At 41.0% G+C, this 24,749-nt stretch overlaps 1 protein-coding gene across 10 annotated transcripts in view; it reads right to left on the bottom strand.

Moving 5' to 3' along the window:
* Positions 1 to 24,749, bottom strand: part of ZMIZ1 (zinc finger MIZ-type containing 1) — a 339,063-nt gene that overhangs the window by 87,758 nt on the left and 226,556 nt on the right. Inside the window, exon 1 of one of the 10 annotated variants that reach the window (XM_066191520.1) lies at positions 4,106 to 4,226. The exons of the other annotated variants lie outside the window; for them this stretch is intronic. The gene's annotated coding sequence lies outside the window, so the exon portion shown is untranslated. Of the gene's footprint in view, positions 1 to 4,105; positions 4,227 to 24,749 lie in introns of those variants that run through there. 10 annotated transcript variants of the gene reach the window in all.

Genomic DNA, 24,749 nt, shown 5'->3' with positions numbered 1-24,749 from the left:
TTTGTCCAGTAACTTCAAATCGGTTTTAGTTGCTTCTAAAACAACTGTTTTACATACCAAAACATTGTTTTGCTTCAGCATTTTAGAAGAAGGTATACCCAGTGGAATTTTGATACCGGCCCTGCTGTTAGAAGAGACAAATGATATTAAAATACTTTTTCAAGTGTGTTAACTTTTAGTTATTTTTAATTAATTTTCTTCTTTCTTTGTTTTGGTTACTTCAAAGAAACAGCCAGAAACACAACACTACAGATGTCATGCCTACTGTTTTTTTTCACAGAACTTTCTGGTTTGGTCTGGAAAGGCAGTACAAGGAAAACAAACTCTAGGAAATTTAGCGGACACGCAGTGGGGTCATTTGTTACATGATTTTTTTTTTTTTTCAAACCCTCTCTCTGGATATGTCTCTGCTGTATCCTGCAAGGTACCAGAAGTAGTGAACCATCTGCTCAGCCTGCACAGCTCTTCACATGCCCAGCAAGGCTTCTGAGACTTCAGTTAGATCACCCAGCTTTAGCCTGCAGAGCTCTGAACTACAATGCAGCAATAGCTGAGCAGCGCTGGGAGGAAGCCACTTTTCCCTACCCCATTTTTTTTTTCCTTGAGCAAAAACCTTGCTGTCCAGCTGCTTACAAGCAGTTTCATGGCAGCCTGTTAGAAACAACTTCTGTTTGTTCCACCCGAGAGAAAACAGAAGTTTCCTTGCCAGAGCAGCCTCAGAGGAAGGTATTTCCTGTGGCACACTCTGTTCTCCCACTGAGAGGAAACAAACCAAAGAGCATCTTCACCGAGATCTCTGGAACATCATTTTAACAATGTTTCACACGATAAGGTTTTGGAGTTGTTTTCTGCTGGTTAGCTCCTACCCAGATTAGCGCTTTTGATATTTTTTAATATAATCTACAGTCTATTCTTGTTTTAAGAAAAAAAAAAGTTACAATTGTGCCATTCCATAGAGTGACAGTTTCCTGATGGCTTCACTCTAATGATTTTTGGTCACTGTTTATCAGCAATATCCCTTTTGCTGGTGTAATGGCCATGAGAAAGCAGTCTTGCATTGTCACAGTCCCAGCGACAGCTGAGGATAACGTGGGAACTTCTGTGTCCTCAGCTTACCTCGTGACATAGAAAAACACTATTCTCTTGTCTTAGTTACACATCTTGTAATTGCAGGGGCTTGGGGCATTGAATTCAGAGACTCTCTTGAACTAATTGCTGTACTAACTCTTATGGCAACAGCAAGCCTGTTTTGCCAGACTATTCTCTCTAAACTATCTCACTATAATTAATACAGCACCTGTTACTACAACAACAAATTGTTTATTCATTGAGCCTGAGTATCTTCTGTTTTTCTCTCATTGTTGGTTTACATGCTCTACTTCTTTACTTTGTAACCAATAGCTGTACCCTATCCACAAGCTTTCTTGTACGTTCCTGGAGCATTCATCCAGCATAAGGGTCCCAGGACTAAACGCTACTTTCAGCACAAGGAATACCAAGAGGGTGCACGTGTTTCACTGAAATATGAACATGGCAACATTTCAGCCAGGATCACAGAGACATTGACACACACACCTTTGATATTTGTACCCATTCTACTATGACCTACACAAGATTAAAGGCTTATGACTACGTCTCAAACCTCTCTTATGATCAGTATTTTCAATTCCTAACATGAAACTGTACCTTGCTCTATTCAGGTGCCTTCTTTACTAGTGATATTTCACTGAATTTGCAGATGTATTTCCCCAGGGATTTTCTGATGGCTCCTCCAGAAAGGGGTAAAGGTGGGATGAGTGGGAATCAAATCAATGTTAAGTAGTGTTTTAAATCAAACTTTGACCACAAATTTGATACCAAGCCTTTGGTACCACTCTTCTGTTCATTCAAACTCCAGCATTACTGACTGAGTTCTTCTGAAATAAATTCACAGAAACCCAAACTTTTGTTCACATGTTGTATTGCACTTTAGCTTCCATCTCAAATGCTTAGCAAAAACAGGAACAAAATTCTGCTAAGCAGACCGGTGACAGCATGGAAAGACATGCTTCTGCTACACTCAGAGGAGCTTTCACTTTTATGCATGATTAGATGCTGATAATTACTTTATTACCAATATAACTGTAATAAACTTCTAACTTGAACAAAAACTACAGGCAACATTAGGCAACGTAGAGCAATTTTAGCTAGATCTTAGTTTTATGTATTTCCATTTCCAAGTATTGTTTCAGTCACGCTAATTGCTTTTCTTGGGTCACCCCAGCCTAATGACCTGGTTAGCTTAACCTGAGACATGACTTCTTGAAAGAAACTGTCTCCACAATAACTTTTCACTCTAAAATCTACAGATCTGCAGAATGAACATTGTCTTCCATAGTATTATGAGCCAAGGTAAGTAGTCGAAAATGTGGGTTCAATTTAACCAGTTCATCCTATGAGATGAATACAGAAAGCGTTTATTTCATCAAAAGATGACAGATAGTAAGGGATTTTCAACCAGATCTTGCAACGGGCTCCCCTGAACTCAGGACAGGCAGTTTCTAAGACTCAAGTCACACCTTGTTTTGACAGTGGCTTTAGTGGACCCAGAATCACTGATGCTACTTTATGCAAAGTCTATTTTACCTTACACAGCAATTTTTCCGATTCAAAGAGCTGTTATCTGCAATAGCAACCTCTCCTGCCCCAACAGACCATGCTGACAACGTCTGACTTGCAAACACTGAAGCTGTATAGATCTTTTGCATTTTGTTTTTGGTGTACATTGCTATATGCTATTTTATTCAGTTTTTAGATACTATTTGCATTAAGCCAACTAACTAAACTCAACAATAAAACCAACTTCAAGAATTCCAGTCTGGCATCACTACTTTGAAACTTTCTCAAAACTCCTTAAATCATATGCAAATTAAATAACCTTTTTAGTTTTTACACAGGAAAAGAATAAACAAGGCACTTGTTACTACGAAACGTAAGGAGCAAAAAACTTGTCCACCGGAATACCCGAGACTGCCATTGATACTAATATTACTTTGAGATCTCCTATGAAACCACTTGCCACAGATGTGAGTTCTGCATGGCAAGGTCTTTATAAAGACAGCAAAAATGAAATGGTGGCAGCAGTATTGTCACTGCTGTTTGCAGAACAGCTTGTCACGTTCTGACAGTGCCAGACAGGCTAAAGTTGCAGGAAAGGCCACTGATAACTGGCGCTGCCTTTTGGTTTAGCGACTGCAGATGCAGTCAGCAGGCTCGCCGCCGAATGCCGCGGGCCGGGCCGCAGGAAGGGGCGGTGGGAGCCGGGCCGGCCGGGCCGGGCGGGCAGAGCCCGCTGCCATCGCCGCCAGCCCCGCCGGCCGCTCCCACAATGCACCCGCTCCCGCACACACCGACACAGACACGCACGGAGACACTCGCACACACCGCCGCTCACACGCTCTCCGCGGGGCCGACACGCTCCAGCACACGGCCCCGCTCCCGCAAGCACGGCCCCCGCCCCCCCGGAACCAACTTACCCCCGAGTTACATCCCATTCACCAGCCTGGGCTTCCTCTGCCGCCCCTCCTCTGCGCGCCTGCCTCTGCTGCTGCAGAGAGGCCACATATGTCTGCAAACACTTCTAGGCAGAAACCAGCCAGTGCAGAACAAAGACAGCCGGGGTTGCCTTCATCTCAGCACAAGGCAGCCAGTAGCTATTTTCAAGCTTGTTCGCTCTCCCCCTCTGAGGGCACCCTGCTCTGTTTCTCCCTCTCTCTCTCTCTCCTCTTTGCCTGTCCAGCTACTGCACAACACACATCAATTATTCATTGCTTGTCTCCCGGTTTCCAGGCAAAACCAATCACAGATGGAGTCTTGCTAATGGGCTCATGCCGTACTTGCCAACAGGCTATTTGTGCTCAAGCTACAACCCTCTAGAGACAATAAAGAGAATCAGGTTAAGCTTTAAAACTTCACACGTACGCGAACAGACCTAAAACGGCGATAGACATGTAAGCATCCCTGTGACATTGCTTAGGAGTACGTCTTCGGCATACAGCATGGCAGAAGGCTGCTGTAAATCTTCCGAAAGGGTTTTAAGGAAATCAAACACTCAGAAAAATCTCACCTCAGCTGCATGTTACTGATATTGATGGTTCTCTTTTCTGTCTCTAGTGATCCATGTCTCGCTTTCCCATTACACAGAGAGGTATGTCCTTCTCTCATTCTCGGGCACGCGCGCACACGCACACACACACGCAGCCACAGCCACTTTGCCAGAAGGAAGAGAGAGAAAGAGAGGAGGGAAAAAAAAACCACCCAGGCAGCTCACATTTCAAACTTGCAAGGAGGGGTGGTGCTTAAAACGCTAGGACAAAGCCTCTGTCTCTGGCACCCAGCCAAAATACTAAAATAAATCCCCTCGATCAATTAATTGGAAGCAACACTTGTTCGAGCCCGCGTAACAAACCATTAAGGGCACCGGGGCTGAAAAGTCTTGAGATTTGGGAAATCTTATCCCCTTGCTTCCCCCCTACCCTGTTTGCTGCATGCTTTTGACGAAATCCATCAAACTAGTCATGCTAATTAGCGTCCAGGGCAGCCTCGGCGGCGGAGCAGCGCCCGGGGCGGGCGGCCCCCGCGGCCGGGAGTTTCCTTCCGGACCGGCCGCCGCCCCGCGCCGGCCAGGAGGTACCGGCGGCCCGGCCAGGAGGTACCGGCGGCCCGGCCAGGAGGTACCGGCGGCCCGGGCCGGGCCCGGCAGGGCCGGCGGGGGAGGTCGCTGGAGCGGCGGCGCCGACTGCGGGCCCCAGGGTGCCCCAGCGCTCCCGCTCGGCGGAGCGACGGGCGCCGGCCCTCCGCCGCCAGGGGAAACTGAGGCAGGCGGGGGCTGCGGGCTGCCACCGGAACCGCTGTCACCTGCGGGACAGCCTGGCCCGGGCAGGTTCCTCGGGCTGTGTTTGCGGGTTCAGGTCTTCACCTTTGCCGGCCGCACGCCGCTCCCAAGACATCACCCGTTCCCACGCCACGGCCAGTTCAGGCTGCCCACGAAAAGAGTTTTAAACGTGTCCAGCTGTGCCTGCGGTGGTCAGCGTTCACACTGACAGTGCCAAAGGGAAAAAAAGAAAAAAAAGGAACAAACAGTCAACCCCCAGGAAGCTAATGTGACAATTCTTTGCTGCCTCTCAAAGGGAAAACTGGCAGTTTAAGTTGTGGCCAGCTGAGCACCAGCCTTTTCCTGCCACCCTCCTCGGTGCAGAGCCACTTCCTTCCCCGCACAACCTGCACCAAAGCACCTCCACCTCTTAAAGGCGAACCCGGCCCTCTCGCAGTGAAGCAGCCGGCAGGTTCCTGAGAGAAACAAACAAAATACAAACAATTAAGACAGGAGGACTTGAAAAAAATACTGCCTCTCCAGCAAAATTCCTTTCAGTGAAAAAAATGGCCCCAGCTTCCCTTGCCATGCTTACATTCACTTAACTGTGCCTCCCAAACACCTTAGCAGAGAGTCGGCAACATGACAGATCGGAGCAGCAAACTATCACAGATATCAAAGAGCAGCTCTTCTCTGAAAAATGAATCCACAAAAAAGCATTGTCAGATTCCATGTTCTTTTTTTTTTTTTTTCGCCCCCTAGGGAATCCACTACAAACAGGTAAGAGCTATGTGTGCTCTCACTTAACTTCCACTCCTGATGCAGGATCTCAAGGTCAGCCTGTCAGACAGGGTTATTGCTTTCTCTCCACAGCCATCAGACCAAGCAGAACTGCAAATCAAACCCTCCACACTTCGTGCAATCTCAGAGCTGCACAAGGGTGGCTGAAGGAACACTCCGCAACAACACGGCTGGTACAAGTGGTCCAGGACTCAGTGCTGGGCCAGCGTCCATAGCACACACTCTGTACAGGCTGGGCAAGCCTCCAGCGAGGTCCTCAGAGATGTGGGTGGACCCACGGGGCTGCTGGAACAAACTCTTACACAAAATGAAGTTTCCATTGCAGTTGGTCAAACTTCAGATTCAGTCACATGGAAGAAAAGTACACATTTTTTTCATTGCCTTTCAGAGCAGACAGATGCTTTAAGGAGGTGTAAATTATACAGCTAGACTGGCAGAAGAGATAAGAAAGCACAAGTCTTAGGGGACTGTCAAAGCAATGAGAAGTATGTCAATAAACCAAAACAAGGACCAAACTGTCCTACTAATGTAAGGGCACTGAGTTAAGACTTGGTGGATGTGAATGAAATTGGTAATTGCTCTAATGCTACGTGAATTCTTGATAGAATGAACATTTCTGTGCTTGTTTCAGGTTTTACTGCATTTACAGTGTTTTCACACAATTCATAAGCTATCATGGTGTTTTTTCTATTTTGAAAAAACACACAAAGCAGCAACAAGAATGTATCAGGTGGTCGTGAGATACTGAGATACAGATACTGAGACAGGCTTCTTCCTCATAAAAGTCTCGATTAAGTTATTTTCTGAGGGTGAAAAGTACTTTTAATTTTTTTCTGTATAGAAAACACATTGCCCAGTATCCTATGGTTTTTTTTCTCTACCTACCATCATAAGTAGTATTCCTCTGCAATTAAATTGCTCCTTCTAGTGTAACAGTGGAAGTTTCTCTTTTAAAGCTGCCTGTCTTTTCAGAGGAAGTGGTTTAGTTTAGACAAATCACTTATCTAAAAATTATGTACTTACTTCTCCTTTGACAAATCTTCAGTAGGTTTCTAATCCCACCCTGCCACTTGAAATATCACTTTCTGTGATGACATTTGAGTCACAGTTGTCAGAAGCATCAGGCTCTGTAGTCAAATGGATTAAATCACACTTCATACCATGCAGTATTTTGAGGAAGGAGTGGTTTATCATTTATAGAAATTAATCATAACAGTTTTTTCTCTAGGGCAAATTCCCAATCATTTTTAAAGATTACTATGTTTAAGCCCCTCTGACAGCAGTATATCAAATTACATCACAAGGAAGGTTATCTAAGGCAATGGTAACTATTACCACAACTCACTGAAGACACATACTACTGGGAGAAGCAGGTCTGTACTGGGAAGCACCTTTTTCATGCAGGGATGGGAGAGCAAGCTCCTTGGCCGTGCTTTGTGTGGCTCTGTTGAGGCCTCAGTGATCCCAGTGTCTGGGGGTGTGCCTGCTGCTGGCTGTTGTCCCAGCTCAGCCTCACAGGGGAGGGGAGACGGGTCAGGACATCTTTGAGTTCTGCAGAGGGGGAAAGAGGAGACACTTGCTTGGACCACCTTTAGCTGATTAAGGAGAAGAGCTGGAAGATTTTCAGAGAAGTCCTATTTATCGCAAAGCAGGAGGCAACGTTTGTCTGTTTAGCATATGCTGTCAATGTGAAATAACATTACCAACAAACTTTCTAGATCTCAATCCTGTCAGTCACTGCTTGGCACAGAAGCAAACCACGTTCTTACTGTACTGCTCATTGCTCTCCATGCCAAGACACCTCTCCGAAGGAGTGTATTTTTAAGAAGTCAGAAGCCTGTCCCTAAACTGAGATGATGCAACAGACATGCCCATGGAACACCAATTTTTTATGGTGAACAAGATAATGACGTGAACACATTTATATGTTCAGGTGCCTTTGATTGCTCAACATAAACAGCACGATGCTTATCTTCAATTACTTCAAGTGAGGTAGCCTTTGGGCGTAATTCTCACTTCTCTCTTGCCTTGCCCCTCTTCGGTGATATTGCAAGAAATTAATCAAATATATCAACACCTGTAATAAAGATGCAGACCACCAACAGCAAAAGAAGGAGAGGCTGCAGAGGGGTAGAGAACAAATCACCCATTTGGATACTTTAGTATCAAGCAGACTCTAGAAGGAGGGACAGCATAGAATACTACACGTTCTGCTGTAATATTGTGAGAGGTATGCTGAGAAAAGAGCAGAGAAAAGAAAGCCTAAGTGGGTAAGGAAAATCTCTTCAAGCAGCTGTAATAGCAGTTATTGCCCACTGAGTCATAATATAATCCTGTAGCAATGCAAATTTTCTATGACCAAAGATTTAAAGGTTTATCTCTGGGACCAATCTTTATTCATCTGAGTTTCGCTGCATTGCTGAACACAGCAGGGTAGTTCCTTACAATATTTGTCTAGAGCAGGTTATTTGCCCAAGAATTAGTTGCCTGGATATGTATGTATTTTACTATAGATTCAAAGGATTCAAAAATCTCTTTAGAAGGCTTACAATTACATAGTTGAAATACACAGAATACATGGATCAGTGGCCTTGTCGATTTTTCCTAATGTTTCACAGTAGGTTGAATCAGTTGAAGCCGTTATAAATCTAAGGGCTGCATCCCAGTAAAAATCCAACCATGTACTTGAAAAAACAAAAATTAAAATCCTTTTACTCTGCATCAAGTGTCTTTCATGCATAACCCATTTTTACATAATCAAATAAACTCCTTCTAAAAAGAGGCATGAAAAGAAAACCCAGTATTTGAAAGCAAAGTAAAGGAAGACCCTTTCACATGGTTTAGTCCTATCCTGTTTAAGTAAGAGATTACTATATTGCAAAGAATTCTGTGACTTAGGTTCATACCCCCCTTTGGTCCCCTTCTGCATTAGGCTTTATAAAACAAAGTTATGGAAGTTATAAAATGTAGCAACAGCATCTGCTTTTTTTTCCTGCTGCCCGTGACCACTGTTTGCTTGTAGCCTTTGGTAACTAAATATTTTGATGAACACTCTCTGATCTGAACCAGGGAACACCAAACGCTGTTTTGGATGCACACAGCAATTGGACCAAAACACTCAAAATCTTCTGAAAGACACTTATGCCCTATTTAACTTTCAAGACCATGGAAATGCTCATGTTCTTGTTACCCCATTACAAAACAATACTCCTTCAAGCCTCTGCAAAGACTCAGGATAGACCTTTAGGCACTCTGATGAACACCTCTGTCAATTTCCAAAATATTTGGAAAAGGAGATCTACCTTCAGTCTATCTAATAATGTTGCAACTTACTAATCTCTATTTCCTTCATTCTTTCTTTTGATTTAATGTCTTTACCATGTGCAGAAAAACAAGATCATCTATGAAATTACAACACAAAAAAACCCACTCAGAAATACACAGTGAAGCCATTCATTATGTTTGTATCTTTGGTTTTCTTCACAGCTGTACTTCTACAGAAAACTGCCAAAGCGTGCAGAAATAAAGAACAAAGTACACTAAGGAAAATCCCATCTGTAATGTAGTGTGGCAGTCAGAAGAGAAGCTTTACAGGCCTAAGGTATCACTGCACTGACAACATCAGCTCAGAGTTGTCCCCAGCACTATTTCACCCTAACTGCAGCTGCCTCCTCACAACCTGACTTGTTCATCAGGCAGTTTTAAAGACAGATGCAACATACCCCACCTGTGACGCTCTGCCCTTATTTTAATGTTTCTATTTTGCTACAAATGCTAATGTACATTTAAAAAATCTGCTTTTCATGACATGGGAGCTTCACTGTTTTTCTAACTTCTGGATGCTTCTAGTGGAATTCCTTGGTAAACTGGAGCATGGCACAAATGCCTTTCAGTGCCTCTTCGGTACCTGACCTAGAGCTCATAACATCTCTAGAAAATCAGAAAGAAATCAAAATTAACTGAAGCCCTTTCATTCAAAATCCATTTTCCCAGCATGATCAAATGGATTTCTAAAACATCCATATTTTTCACTGAGTTTTGATAAAATACTTCTATACGAAATCTTGGAAACTGCTTGATTGTCCTCATGTAGTTTAGATATTTTTAGCCTTCTGTCATTTCAGGGGAATATCTGATGAGCCATGCTTTAGATTTCAAACAAATCTTTCAGCATTCACATGTTCTGCAAAGTACTAAAAACTTTGTTATAACAAAGAAGGACTTTCAAATACAACGAGGACTACTACCTCTTTAAGAAAGTTTTTGTACGCACTTCAATAAAACGTTTTTTCTGCTGCTTTTCAAGATGGTTAAGAATATATTCTCCCTAAAAATATTTGATTTTACTGAGCATATAGCAGAAGCCCCACCTCCGGCAATCTGTGGGTTAATTAGAGCTAAGCTTTCTCTCTCCCTGATTAATTGTTCAAGGGGATAAGGAGGCAGCTCTGAGGACAGCAACTTAATCAGGTCTCACCGAAAGAAGATAGAAAACTATTAGAACAGCAGCTTGTGAGGCAATGTAGAACTAATGGGATGCAAAAGAGTAAATGAAACTGAAGCTTGGAGAGGAGAAGCCCTGCTAGGGCTCCTGAACACTTCTTGACATTGTAAATCCAGTCTGAACTGCTTTGACTCTTCACAATTATTTTCCAGAAATATAAATTGTATGAATATTCCTCATTAAGATCTCAAAAGAATAAGTCCTCCATGAATTGTCAATCCCAGTGACTATTTTCTTTTATCTTTTCCTTCTAAGCCTTCACTATCCAGCTAACACTCCACATCCCAGCCCTATCACAGCAGCGTGAGGAGCTGCTGCTCTGGTTTTCTGGTTCAGTTGGAGTCATTTTCCCCTCTGCATGGAGACTCCTCTTGGTCCCATTTCACCGAGCTGCCTCTACTCCAAAAATGGGTTTGAGAGGAAATCTAGCTATTTGCTTATATCCTTTTTATGACAACTTTTTAAAACCAATTCACTAATATATGGAAGGCATCAGTTGTGAGAAGGAATATGTGATACAAGCACCCTGAGTGGGATATAAATGCAGTAAGAAAAGATGCAAAGAGAAGATAAGTCCTTCATTACCCTCACTATTTACATTCCATACATAGGCAAAGTTCACGACAGAACTTTTTCTCTGTGGTATGAGTGAACTGCGAGAGCATTAAAACAAGAAAGTTGAGATGCAGTGGGTTTTGTTTTGTTTTTTAATTTAAAAATCTCTATGAAAACAACACCGAATGTCACTTCCTTCAAATGAATTGGGGAGTGTAGAAAACCACTGAAAGTGCATTCAGCTGTTTCATGGTGCCATATCAAACATATGAGGGGTTATATAATCATCAAATAGATAAAAGTCCAAAGCTACAAATTAAAAGAAAAGTTACAAATTGGTGGCTATGCATCACTGTCTTGGAAAGCTTCCATTCTGGAATACAAAGACATTCATCATTCGGAGGCCAGCTCATGCTTCTAGCTTTGTATTTAAACAACCCCACGTACCATCATCATACACTTTTTCTATCAATCTGCCAGAAAGCCATACAGAGTTATTTTTAGAGGACTGTGAGATAAAGTACAGTTTAGCTTGCTAAGTAGCCTAATAAGGCAAAATGCTCTTGGTGAAGACCAAATGCAGTCACTGTCACTCTTTCCCTCATACTCTAATCAATTTCTAAGAGCATCCCTTAATTTTTTCCACTTACTGAGGGTGACTGTATTAGCAACAGGATAGAACTAGAGGGAGAGAGGCATTCTTTTTTGTTTTCTCGGTTTTGATTATCACACGTAGAGTGATTGAAGAAAAAATGGAATGGTCTGAAAAGAAAGTGGCTTTGCTCAGAGTTAAAGAAACCCCTTAGCAGACAATCATTTTAAGAGAAACAACAGCTTAACATCAGTTTTTGCTTTCAGAAACTGGCAAACTCAGCTCTCAGTCAACTTCAAGGTCTCAAAGCTTCAAAGCAGATATAAAGAACTCTCAGAGAGTATTGGATGATTAAATACTAGCAAGAATCTTAAAACTAAACAAGTTCCCAAATCCACTAGATTACTTTCGATCTGAGAAAAATACTCATTTTGACATGTTAATGCTTGGAGAAGGGTGATGGTTAATGCTAGAGGGGGGTGATTCTGTAACAATTTATGAGACCGGGATTAAACCCCGCAATTAACACAGGTTTCTATCTTTAGTAATTATTCATATACCTGTTCAGCTGATTATAAGTCATAGCTCCAGGCTGTCTGCCTGCACTGCTAGGACACAGACAGCAACCTTTGCTAAATTGACTCCACTGGCTACGCTCATGCTGCAGGAGCTGTTTTCAAGGACAGATGTACAATGTTATATGGGTAAAGAGAGGAGCAAATTAAAGATGGGTGATCTGTCAGGAAAAGAACTGAAGAACTTGTGTCAGCATTTCTCCACGTTAATAGGACCTTAGATTTTTTAACCCTTTACTACCTATTACTTAGATTTAAGAAGAACTTTCCTTATTATACAGATAGCATAATTGCATCTTCTCAAATAAAGTAATGAAAATACAATAGTTAAGAACAAAATACAATGGCATGCAAGATAAATAACCATATACCTACATATTGATACAGAGGGATTCCATTAAGAGCATTCAATCTTTTTTAAAGTGTGATTCATTTTAAAGCATCATAGCTTGTGGGTTAAATAGGCTGAGTAGAGTAGAACCTGAAGTTACCAAAACATAGTATTACCACACAGAAGTATCACTCACAGATCACAAATATATACCTGGCACATTCCTACCAAATAGCTACACTCACATCTTTTCTTTTTCTTTTTACCATCTTTTGTATATTTCCCTTTAAAGCAGTCTGTATTTCTTTAAAAGAAGCCCAAAGTCTTCTAGGCCTGAGAAATATTCATCAGCACAACCACAGAAGAAAGCTCTGCTGCCAGCTCCTACCAAGCACAGACACAGCTCACACTGGCAAGAGGCTATGCCTTATATTGCCCTTATTGAGCTCTCACTGAAATTAAATTTACAATTGAGGGTTTATATGATACCACTAAAAGAAGGCTTCTGGCATGCATATAAACATATCCTATTTTACTAGAGGATTTCTAGCACAGATCTAGCCTACTTTGAGTCTAAGAGCAAGTCTACACCTTGGAATGTTCACACTTTAAGATCTTCTAATAACTACACCCATAAATAATTAACATTCTGATAAAATATAAAGCAATAGTATAGCAACAAAAATATACATTTCCATAATCTGGAAAATATCCAACAGTATTTAACACTGTTTCTTATTTCTCTCCTGCAACATCACATGGAGAGTTTCACAAAAGTTGTGCTTTTACCACGTACAGGCACCAGAATAGGATCTTGTCCCAAGAGACACTTTGAAACAGCCTGATCAAGTCTAGAATCCTTCCCCTGTGAATGACAGGAACTATCCTCTTTTTAATCAATATGCATCAGCTGAGTCTCTCTGTCCACTGTTGCCTTGGTGGGCTGACTGTCCACAGTCAACAGACTGAGTGTTAAGGATTAAATATTTCACAGCAGAAGCTTTAAAACAGGAAGTTTGATGGTGAGTTCTTTTTAATGAAGCCTTCAAAGTAAAATCAGAAAAATTTTGCATGTTTCCTGAGGCCATAAATGTGGTTCTACTTTTTGTTTCATATTTAAATCCACTGTTAAGTAAACACTACAGTTGAACATATTCTTTGGAAGCTTAACCAGACAACTGTATTTTAATTACTTAATTTCTTTTAATTACTTAAAGTACTTCAAGAACACACACTCAAGTATCTCCTCTAACTACAAAAACTGAAATGAAAGTTCAGGTGCAGTGAGACCAGCTTAAATGAGAACGCACAACCTGGAGAAGATGAGAAAATGAAATTTTGGGTACTTCAGAAAGCATAATTTGTTCTGATTTCCTAAAAGTGCTAAATCTCCTGCTGCTACAAGTTAAGTATCTTTAACAGATTTTCAGTTCAGCACATCCAAGAACTGAGAAACCACAGGTCATTACCACAGCTTTTAACTTTTGTCAATGTCAACTCTCCAAACTATTAACTGACTACTGCATCTTTATAATCAACATTTTGAATTAAAAAGTGCTGGCAGGTTATTTAAGTGAGGCTTAAAACACATTTAAGTGTTTTTCTGCAGGCCACTTATCTGGGCCTGGAGGACCTGCTGTTGGAAAAATGCTGTGTGGGCTTTAAATTTTAAACTTATGTTAAAATTTTTTCTTAAAGGAGACGTGATATACTTTCATACCCGCAGAGAAAAGCTAGTAAAGTGAAAGAAAATTGTTTTTACCAAAGTAAAGAGAAATAAAGTTATGAAAGTTACATTTCTTTTTACTTTAGGCAAGGCAGTATTAGACATATTTATAGAAATCAACATTAACAGAAAAAAATTTTCTGCTTTTGCTTAAAGATGGTTTCTGTGATGAGGTATTAGAAGTGACAAACCCTCATGAGACAGGGACTTTCCAGAAGGAAAGACGAAACTTCTACAGTGCCTCAGATCTCATCAAAACATTTCTATTTTCTCCTGTATAGGATGTCCTCTTCAAATTGCTTTTCTCTTGCTTTGAATCACCTTTACCTCTCTGAAGACATTCTTCTGGGTGAAGCTCTATGATTTTAATATTTATAGCCCTGACAAAGTTAGGGTTTATATTCTAGTACTATCTGCACTCTCATCTGCTGTATCTTTCTAGGATTTAATGGTAGCTCTTATCTCTACAGGAGGAGCCAGGTTTAGTGACCTGAGTTGCCTCACTTCCATCAGATCAGTCATGGGAGTCTGCCACAAACTCCTGTATCAAAGTCAGAGGGGGAAGTCAGTTTTACAAAGTCAGAGCAAAGAAGTAAATGAGTAACTTTCAATACCACTCCTCAACAGCTTCCTCATTTAGCAGAGAGAAATGACTATTTCAGCAAGCTGAGGAGACTTAAATGCCTTCTAACTCTCTTGGAAATCTTGTCCTGCTCCTGGGACTAAGGGGGAGAAAGAAGCAAAGATAAAATCAGTTTTTCATTTTTTTTTTACACTGGTGCAAAGGGGCAGATGGGAGAGAGATAACCCTCAATAAGTCACTTCTGTGCTCCTACTCCCATTTCAGATACACGCCACTGACTGCAAACCATCTCCTACAACACTATAAGCAAACTATTTCAAGTCTACAGCCCAATTTTATTTTTCCACAGGAGGAAAACAGACTTTTTCCTGGGTTCTCTACGAAAACAACAAGGATTCACTTCATTTTTATTAGCAACTCCTCTACAGAAAAGACTTTAGTAGGAAGCAGTATACGTGAGTGTAAGTGGTTACTCTCGCTTCAGGTTTTTTTATTGGCTTCCAGGCAATGTCAGGTATGGTAGCACTTCTCACCCAGTGCATGCCTACTGACCTGTGCTCTCCCCAATGGCCTCCAGATGAAAAATATATGCACAGACACGCATATTCTTGGTTTGTTTTTTTCTGTTGCAACCTCATTCACATTACTGAATGCTTTTTCCAAAATAAAGTAAAAAACCCCCATGTATCTTTACATTTGGAGTTATTTAAAAGCAAAAGCAGCAGACCCATGAAAGTAGTTTCTATACTCTGGGAATAAACATGCAAATTCTGTCAATTCATGATGAGAAATAAAACCAAACCATGGATCAAATCAATATTTTGTTTTAAGTATCACCAGTGCTACAGGGAGAGATGAACTAAACTGAAGATGTATGGGTCCAATGTAAGGAATTTCTTTATGACTAATCACACTAGTAGTGTAACTGGATTTACACTACTGACCAGAGACACAAGGAGGATTAGAATATCATCATTACAGAAACGATCAGTACTATTTGTTAACTTCTAGCTTTAGAAGTACAACTAAATTCTTGAGACTTTGACACTGCCTTATGCAACAGCAAGAATAATCCATGGGCATAAAGAAAAGGGGCCTGAATCCCTACAGAATGCCACAGGAAGGCAAGTAACCACCTTAAACCTACTAAAATGTGTAACACAATTTACATGATTCTGATAAAATATTTATATTGCTTTCAGACAAAGTATTGACTGAGATATCTTATTTCATCAAAAACATGAAAACATTCTCTAAATAATTACATCAGATTAAAGAGATGATATTTAAGCAACAATGCTCTTTCAGGGTACTCATCCTGCAGACAGTGGAATGTAAAGGTAAAAAAATCTGAGGGAAAACAACACTTCTGTAATGCATAACCTTACTGAAGATGACCGTGTCAATCAGCTGCAATGCAAGCTAGCAAGTAAGCTCAAACAGGGAACATAAATCTGAAGGAAAATCCATACATTCTTTTAACTACCAGAGCAGCAAGTGGTGCCCTTGGGAGGAGCAACCACGACAGGGGGAGCACCCACCCCTGTTATTGCCTTCTGGGAGGCAGCAGCAAGGAGAAGGAACAGCTTTCAAGACTGAGGTGTGCTTTGGGGAGGCAGTCACACTGGGGATCCTTCCAAATTAGACCAAATTCTCCCAAGTAACCTAGCACACTTTCCTTTCTGCACTTATAAATGAAAAAAAGACAGAGACATAGAAAAGCAGGCATTTTTGCCCAGCATCTTATGAAATAAAAGCAGCACCCAACCCCAAATACCAATGCTTTTATTTACAAAGACAGTAAAGAGAGAGATGAAAAAGGAAAGAAGTCACTGTGTCGCCACTTGAGCCCCACTTGGGAGGAATTCAACACATTAATGTAATCGATTATACAGTGCTTAACAGCAAATCCACTGCTGGCCTGCTACCCTCACTTCAGGGAATAGACCAGTGATGAGGACTGTTGGTAAATCCCACAGGCAGAGGGTGAGGAGGTCACCGTGCTCTGGGGGGCACTGAGTCAGGTACTGATACCGAGCACTCACTCCCTTGTGGCAAGACTGGATCCCTTCTGTCACTGACAGCATTGCCCTGAACAGTCTCACAAAAACAGGATCCCTGAACTGAAATTCTTGGTCAAATTGGGTTTCTGACTGCTCTCACACAAGACCCCATGGTGGCAAATTGTAATTAGTCTAAAAGCTTTTGTAACTGAGTTAAGACTGTCCATTTCCACCGGAGGTTCCTCACTTTTAAGAACACAATCACAAATCCAGGAGGAAACTTTACAACCGTACATTTCGTAAATTCTTTATCTTCTCTCTCAAAAAAGGCACCAGCAGAAAAAACATTGGTGTGACAAAGGCAGTGGGGAGACTCAAGAGAGCAGTTCCCGGTTCTCTGACAGGGTTAACTCAGTTCCCACCTCTTCTTTTCCAGTGCTTGCCTTCCCTTACTCTCTTTCCTGTCTACCTCAGTAAAACTCATTCATAGGAAGGACCTTCAAAGTGTGTGTAGAGTTTCTTAGCACAAATGGCACTGATCTCATATGGGACCTATGAGAGCACCAGTGAGTAACATCAACACTACAACCAACCAGTGCTGCATCGGGGCACCAGAAAAACCACAGATTACATCCTTTGAACATTCTGCACTTTCTTCTTCGGTGACTGCAGCAGACGATGTCACCGCCTTAGGACAGGGAGTACATTGACTACAGCCGGTAGTCAGTGTAACAAATGTTTAGCTCACCAATAAACAGACAAGACCTAAGGCAAGAACTAAGATTTTCAATAACTTGTTTAAGAAGGGAACATTATACATTTAGGAAAGCTTTGAGTGATATACTTCTTTCTTTTAAAAAGACATATCATTATAATCAAGGACGTGACTATAACAACAGAGTTTCAAACTCTGTTCACTTGGCTAAGTGACCTTATGCTATGGTTTGGGTTGTGATAAGGCCTGGGTTATCTCGTTACTATCAGGGGCTGTTCAGCAGCACATACACGATGAGCACACTGATCACAGCCCAGCTCTCAGCCTACATGGTCAAATCCAGCATCTTGAACTCAGAGAAGTTCATGCTTAGGGATTCTGCTTTGACAACTGTTACATTTTTTGAAAATGTTACACTTTACATTTGTCATTTAACGCCTAGTCAGTAGGCTGCATCCCTGAAACATTATCCCATAGGTGGGATTTGGGTTGTTTCTCACTGCTTTCCCCCACCTCCCCCCTCCAAAAAAAATCCTTAAAAAGACCTACTTCACAGCACTGACACAGCAAAGCACATCAGTCTTTCACCCCCTGGTTGCATGTCTGCAGACTAAGATGTAACAAAAGGAGCAACAACCTGTAGAATGATACTATCTAACAGCACAGTACCTCAAAAACATGCACACACAAACTCTTGTACATATTTTAAGTTCATTTTCCATGTAAGTTTTAATTTAGCTGTAAAGTGATTAATTTCTATCAGCAAAAGTTTTTTTTTTTTTTGCCACTGCTTTCTTCTTATTGGCTTCTCCCCCATGGCACAAACCCATTAGTTTTCTCTGACATCTTCAGAAATTAATTTCTTTTAATCTTTTGTTACCTTTACCTAATGTCATCAATATTCAATATTCTACCTCTGAAAACCAATTTTTTAAAAACTCTATTATTTTCTCCATTCCTCTCCCAGTTACAGTACTGTTATTACCATTTATTCACAGTCACTTTTTCTCTTGCATACATCTACCCTGCAGCCAGTCCCGGAAAAGACTACTAAGCATTGATCAAAGAATGAGACTGGCTACATTAATCCTTATTTGGTACAACAGACATACTGCATCAAGTTTTAAAAATAAAATAAGAAAAAACAGGATAAGATCAGATCAGATAAAAGTTTTAGAATGTGAAAATAGAGGGTTTTTTTAATATTACCTTTAATTAAATAGTAAAGTCACCGTATCAGCTCACATCACTACTTTTGATCTAAAAAGACCCTAAGTGGACAGCAAACAACCCTTAGATGGTAGAGCAAGTGACAACCTTGAACAAGACACATCCAAGATACTTGCACAGAAGATGCAGGGCATTTTTTAATGTGTACCTAAAACCAGCACCCAGTCTTCCCCGTGGAGTTCAATCAGCAGAGCAATTTCTCACTCTCTGCGCATTAAAAGCCGAGGCAAGGCAAAATGTTTCCATCACATCTACTAACAAAAACTGTTGGTGTGTACATTGACCTTTCAGACATATGTGGTCTTACACTTTGTCACTTTGCAGCAGATGTTTAATTGGGAGGAAGTGATTTTAAACATCTGTAGCCAACATCTGAGAAGGTGGATGAAGACCACACAGAGCCTTCAGGAAATTAGAAGTCTATGCAATTATGTCACTTCCTAGTACGAGTATTTAGGAGAATTAAAAAAATACACAAAACCAGAAGTTTGAATAGAGAACCTTCAAAAACCTTCCTCTCCTCTCACTTGCCTTCCTGTGCCTTAGAAAACAATTGGTAACTGAGGAAATATCAAGTCCATTATACAAGGTTTGACCAGCAAGAGATACTGCATTCCTTCAAGGGAAAAAAAAAAAACAGGGAAAAACCCCATCAATTTAGTATCAACCCTTTAAACCCTTAAGGAAACAATGCAAAACAGAGTAAACATTTAAAATGTAAAACATTACGCAGTTCTAGTGGGTCTCAGGTGTACTGCCACAACTCAGGTTTAGCAACTACACCTGCAGCATACACAGCAGCAGAAGTCTTCCACCGAGAAGAGCCAGGGGACAGACTCCCCAGAATCCAAGTCTCCAACTTGCAATGGCATTGCTGGTGACACCCCCAGACCTGAGCAACTGGCTGCCTCCTGATCTCTAGTTACATCTTTCAGAAGCTAAGTTCTTTACTTCACGAAAGAACCCAGATTAAAAAGAACATCCAACTAAGATTTTTCTGCCTGGGGAGATGATACACCGGGAAAAAGTGAGGGGGGCAAACAGATCAGTTCCCATCACTGTGAGAGGAGGTGGACATGAAATTCCGTTTCAGCAAACATTCAGCAAAACTTTCATTTTTCAAAACTGCTTTGCTTAAACACAGCATCATCTACAGAAATCAGACAGCTACTACAGCTCTCAAATTCCAATTTAAAACTGCAAACCTTAATAAAAATACAAATTCAGCCTGGTTTTGTTACCTCTCCTTTCTAGAAGTCATTAATTATTGTACTGTACACAGGTTGGGATTTTGCACTGACAAATATGTAAAAATAAATGTTACTTCGCTAGAAAGATTACTGACTGAAAACTTTAAATTTAATTAGGATCAAGTCAACAAAATGGTAATGGTTCAGCTCATGCAGTTTATAAAACACAAGGAAAATCACAAGGTTTCACAAAAATTATATGACCACTTAAGTATTTCTCTAAATTGACAAAAGCAGTCTCTAAAAATCTTCCTTAAGCAGATGCCAGATCTGAGAGCAGAGAACTGCTACATAAAAATCACTCCAAGTAGCATTAGTAAACCAATGGTGTCTAGGAATATCAAAAGACCTTGTCATAATTTTCAGCCCATAAAACTACTGGAGTAGCTCCATGGCAGAAGTGAAAGACTTGGAAGAGGCCAGGATGGTGTATTGTGCCATCACACATTCACTCATATAGCTGACATGCTTTGGCTTGACAGTAAAAAAAAAATCTTTCTTTGATTTAAGCTACAGACTATGGCTTTATGAAAAAAAAAACAAGGCAGCTCTGAAGAGCAAGATGCTCTTTCACAACATGAACTGGGGAGGATACAACTCTGCTGTTTGCAAGTGCCCTGGTCTTAGGCCTTCAGTGGAAGGTATCTGTTCACCTGGAACAGCAGGGAATGCACACTTGACACTGACAGCTTTTTGAGGGGTTTCTGAATCACAAGATTGTCTGGAAACCACCGTACACAAATCAAGGTATTCAAATCACCAAACTCACACACCCTGAGTACCAAAACCAAATACCATTTTGAAGTAGTCTTTGCAGTGTCTTCATTCCATTAGAACTGGAACACGGTTTTCCCCTCCATGGAATGAACCCTAACAGAAGTAGCAAAATTTCCAAGAAAAAAATATTGTTAAAAGCTCCATGAAAAACTTCCATTTTTGTCCTGCATGAAAATATGTTACCCCAGCTTTTAGTATGTATTTTTTTATTTAAAAAATAAATTAATTAGTTGCTATTACTTAGCAGTCAAAGACAGAGAAATAAGCATGCTCTCTCGTCTCAGATGAGTTATGATGGTACCCTCAAAGCTGACTCAGGAATTAATGTAGCTGTTTCAAGAAACAAAATAGCAAAAGATTCAGTCTTTGGCAGCTTTTAAACCATCTGCTCCACACTATTTTAATCACTTCTGCTCAGTACAGAGATTACGGGTTTCAGTTCATTTGTGATGGAAAAACAAAGAATGCTGCATTTTTTCAGCATGTGGGGGGAAATCCAGAATCCTCCCAACTACCCTGAAACTGGGGTATATGAAGAAAGTAAAAGGCTTACTGGGTTGCACGCTTGAGCGTGATAAAACCACCCTCCCCCTCCATGTGGGATTCCTCCCGTGCTTCAAAGCAAACACAAATTGGAATGTGCCACACTGACCTGAAAAAAGGGGCATGTGGGGAAGGAGCTCCTATTAGCCACTTTATTATGGCAAAACAATTAGTATCATTCTTTCCGATGAAGAACCCAAAAGTTCCCGCTGCTATTTGTTGTGGGAAACTGCTTATTAATGTGAAGAATGTGTTTCCTCAGCTCAGAAGTTACGGACGTACAATGACCTCCTTGTAACACAGCAAGTTCAGTAGGGTAGAAGCAGTAGGTGGGTTAGAAGGGATGAGCCTATCTTCTCTCAAACACTGTGATCTCTTGTCCCCTCTCCCCATGCCTGAAAGAAGAGCAAACGGCTCCCCAAGATGACAAGCCAACACAGAAGTCTGGTCCCACAGTTCACTCAAACAGATCTTCAGCTGAAAGTCTCCTCTATGCAGGTGACTGGTGGATTAACACGAGTGCTTGTGTTTACCTGCCCAAACTAAACAAATGGCTATTCCCCTGTACATTTGCATCTTCCCCAAGGAACTGCAATGTTCCACTTTCCGCTTCCACTGTGTAGTCTTAGTAGTTTGAAGGGGATCTGACGCAGCTCTTTGTGCTGCAGTTGAAATGGAGTGTCTGTTCCTTCTCAGGGCACTGATGGGGACCCCCAACACCCAAAGCTAATGTGGTCTTCTTGAAAACACTGAAAAGACTTATCCAGAGCTAGAATGGTTTAGTCTGTGATTTGTTTAAGATGTAGGTAGCCGAACAGATTTAGTAAGAGGGAACTTGAACTTCAACTAAGCATGTCAGCTTGCCCAAGCTCAATGTCCCACTGAAAAAGTTTCTTCTATTGTAAAAATTGATTCTTAGTATTCCCGTGATCAGTAACTCCCATACGTTACCATTTTATACTGATATTAAACAAGCAACTCATCTACGTGAAGGTCAGCTTGAATTCAGCTACATAGGATTGGTACATTTGTTTTGCATGGCCTTGGATGACTGACAGTGTTGGCTGGAAAATAAATAAATGCATTATGCAATTTCTTATTTTCCTTATCAGTTTTCAACCAGTCCAGTGTAAATTCACATTTACTGCCTTTTACAGTCATCAAAACTAGCAAGAAACTGAATGTATTAATAAAAATGTTTGATTTCTGCATAGAGACAAAACACACTCAAAACCAAAAATAGAATCAACAGTTTACCTTGAGTATAAAAAATAAAGCATTTCTTATGGTGCAGAATATACCCCACTATGCTTGTAGTTAAGACTATAATAACTCTTAACTGTGTAAATCAAGGAGATAGAAAAGATCCCCTGGTTTACATAGATTTGTGCAGCCACTTTCCATTGCTGAAGGATCCTCTAGGTGGATTAGTCATCTCTGATCTCAGCAGACTCAGAGTAAGCTGCAGGTTTCCACAGGAAACATTTTCTATACTACACCAAACAAAAACACAGTGAGGTACTTTCCTACCTCTTTTTCCACCTTTTTTTCCCAATTTGAGGCCTTTAGCATTCATTCCATCTGGATATCCAGCTACTAAAACCCTGTAAAAATTGAGAATATCAGATACCCACAGAGGGTGCCGGTCTGAACCAGAAAGGGATTGTAGTGTTCTATTTTTAGGACAGAAATGTCACAGTCAATAGTGAGGCACATATCCTGCTTCACTCTGCCCTGGAGGTAACAGCTTTAAAGGTCAGAAAGCAATGCTTTCTGGAGATACCCCACTCCAGCTTCTCCAGGAAGAATATATGATTTGCCTTTTGAATCTGGAAGTTATTTACTCACAGTGGTAAGACTCCAAACTGCTCACACCCTGCACACATGTGCACTTTGGACAGTTGTTTCCCCTTATGGCAGGAGTCTTTCTAGGAGTCCACAGGATGCTTCCTGCTCTTGTTCTCTGCAATGCAAGTATGAAAGACAGATTGAACTGTCCCCTGCCTGCCATGCCAGGAACAGAAAGAGAGAAGGAAAAGAATGAGCAAATGCTCCTCAAAGAGCTCATCCTTGTGGCTGGCAAATGAGTGCTTTCTCTCTTCAACTGATTGTTTTGAAACAATCTCCAATACTGACATTTGAGACACTTCCAAACAAAGATTTCAAAGCCCTCATGTTTCAAGAGACTGCAGTGTGGCTGTAACAGCCTCCTGCTATAACCCTCTGAAGCACCTAGGGAAACTGAGAATGGAAATCCAGATAGAGGGCTGTGAAGAAGAGAGAAAACTGGTCTCTAGTGAAGCCCCAGCTGTGACTCAAGACCTCCAGTAACATGATCTAATCATAATTATCTAATGCAAAATATGGAGACATGGGGGAAAAAAACTAAGAAAATCAGTGAAGAAATATATTGGTTTAAATTAATTAAATCATCATCTTAGAGAGACACATTGGATGAAATCAAAGAATAATGTACATAAAAAGATAGTCCAAAAAATCCACCATTCAGGCTTGAGCTTTCCTTCTACTTTGCTGGCCGAGATGACGTCCAGCAAGAAAGATAATGTAATGAAATACATTAGTGAGAGAGCTTGCCTAATGGGCTGCTTCCTTCCTCTAACTCCACACACACATCAGCAGCAGCTGCAGTAGCTGCTCCAGCTCCTTCCAGTTTATATACTCTAGGCCTGTGGCAGGATGACGAGCTGCTGGAAGAGAGAAAAGGATAATGTGGGAGACCCAACAGGAAAGCTGATGCTTTGTCACTGACGATAGCCCAGCTCTCTCATTCACAGCTGCTCTCTCTCTCCTGACTTTACCCAACCTGGCAAGGGGAACCAAGTCAAACTGAGGCTTTGACTTGACTCGAGACTCCTGTGGGCCCACTGCTCTGGACTGTGAACAGAGCTGCCCGCAGGCATGAAGTGAATTACACCATACAGACAAATATTGACTACAAAGTCACCCATTCTCCATCAGAGCTGCCTGCACAGTTAACAGAACACTTTTCCAAATGCAACAGCTTTCAGTCACTACGGGAAAAATTGATGCTGGTGTTACTAGGAGGGAAAATGATTTTTAATTATTTTTTTTTCAAACCACAAATATATGAATACGTAAATGAATAAATGTAATTTTCTGGTATCTAAATGAAGATGATCAAATTTAAGCTTTAGACCCATGCACCAGGTAAAAGTGATTAGTAGGTAATGTACACTTGAACAAAATGTTGAATACGTTTTAAAACACAAGCATAGATTTATTTAGCTCTCTTACCTGCTTTTCTCTTTTGAACTTACTCCTGTTGATGACTCAATTAGCTTCCTTTGCAGACCCTAAGTCCCCATGGCGTGAGTTTTACCAAGTAGAAGAAATATGATCTTTTGCAGTGCACTTCCTTGATTAATCCCTTGCTACTACATCAGGGCAACTCTACTGTGTTTCTTAGGCAGGGACCATAGTTAAAAGCTTCACAACCAGCCTCAGCTCATTTACACAACATGGCTGAAATTCCCTTGAGTGCTTCTGTGTCAGACGTATCATGTTGTCCTTCATATTCCTACAGGGGAAATTCTTATTAGGTCCTTAATGATCCAAGGCCAACAAATAATGGCTTATTTATTTATGACATCATAAACTAAAATAATCTGTGAAATCAACGGAATCAAAACTCCTGCTCCTGTATGACAGGCACTTCTCATTTAACACTTCT

This window comes from Chamaea fasciata, unplaced genomic scaffold (assembly GCF_029207755.1).
Source record: "Chamaea fasciata isolate MVZ Bird 193981 ecotype frontalis unplaced genomic scaffold, bChaFas1.0.hap1 SCAF_9, whole genome shotgun sequence".
NCBI classification, from domain to species: Eukaryota; Metazoa; Chordata; class Aves; order Passeriformes; family Sylviidae; genus Chamaea; species Chamaea fasciata.
The sequence above is the reverse complement of the archived record's forward strand: the minus strand, read 5'-3'. Positions and strand labels throughout refer to the sequence as shown.